Genomic DNA, 1,488 nt, shown 5'->3' on the forward strand with positions numbered 1-1,488 from the left:
GAGTCCTTCCTGATGTTGAACCCACGTTCTCTCGCGTGCTTGTTGTAGAACGTGTACACCTCGTCTAATGACCTGAATGTCTTTACCATCACTGCCCAATGCCTATCAAGTGACTCTTGCTGATATTCATCATAGCACATGTCAAGGTCAAACTGATCATCATCGCTGTGCTCATCGTTCCCGCTAGGACCATCAACACCTCCCTGCAAAATATGACATATAACCTTGCATGTCAATCTGTTCTTGTATTGTTACTAACCATAAATAATGTAAAGAACTTACTTGGCTACCGCTCCCACTACGAGATGCATCGACCTCGCTCTCGGCATTGTCATCATCTATATTATTACGCTCATTGTCACCATTAGCATTTATCTGTGCACATGTAAAGTAAAATAAGTGGTCATACAATTTTAATGTCAATCATTGCCCTACAATTTTTTCAACATACCTGGCTCACACTATCTGCATAAAATTGTTCATCTATATCATATTCCTCATCGTCATCATTGCCATGTAGCTGTATAAATTTAAAAGGACATGTAAGTGTCAAATAACTAGTTTGTATTCAATATGTTTTGGTCAACATTGAAGGCACTTACATTACCACTGTACGATTCATCCTGACTCATATAGTTGTCTCCGGAAGGTTGGTTCGCATTCAATGACGAGGATCCATTATCGCTACCGGAATCATCACTGGCGTATCCGGTTACTTGCTCCATCTATGCACATACAAATAAGGTGTGAGATCAATGCCAACATTCCACAACATCATCGCGAATACAGTAAATTCGTCAACAGTGACATGACTATGTGGCATGCATACAAATTTGAACATACAAAATCATTATGAGGTCATTAAGAGGTCACTACTCTCCTCTCTAATTTAGCTAAATAGGGAATCATTTTGCATAAAAAATGCAATGGACAAATCAAAAAGAAAAAAAGAGCCAGAGAACCTACTGTGCGCCGTCGAGGGGTCCTCGCCTGGGGTCGACGCCGATGCGCTGCTGCCACCCACGTCGTGGAGGGCGCGTACCAGGACAGAACGTTGACGCGGGAGCGCTGGGCGTTTCACCGGCGACACGGCGTGTGGGTGACTACGGACGCCGTCGGTGCTCGCGACTAGACGGGCACATCGGGGTCGACGTCGTGACGGCGGTGGACCACGGCGGCGTTGATGCCGCTAGGGTTTCCTAGGCGGGGATGGGGTGTCGGTTTCACGCGACACCGGTGACACGGCGCGTGGGTGACTACGGACGCTGCCCGACGTCGTGACGGCGATGGACCACGGCGGCGTTGATGCCGGTAGGGTTTCGTACGCGGGGATGGGGTGTCGGGGTGGGGCGTCGTTTTTTTTCCCTTTCCCGATCGCACTACCGAACCGCACGGTATGCGTACGACGCGGGCGTACGGGGCGGGACGTACACGGGCGGCCGGCCCTACAACGGACGGCGGGTACACAAATACATAATTTAGTATGGA

The sequence above is a fragment of the Triticum aestivum genome, chromosome 3D (genome assembly GCF_018294505.1).
Source record: "Triticum aestivum cultivar Chinese Spring chromosome 3D, IWGSC CS RefSeq v2.1, whole genome shotgun sequence".
NCBI classification, from domain to species: Eukaryota; Viridiplantae; Streptophyta; class Magnoliopsida; order Poales; family Poaceae; genus Triticum; species Triticum aestivum.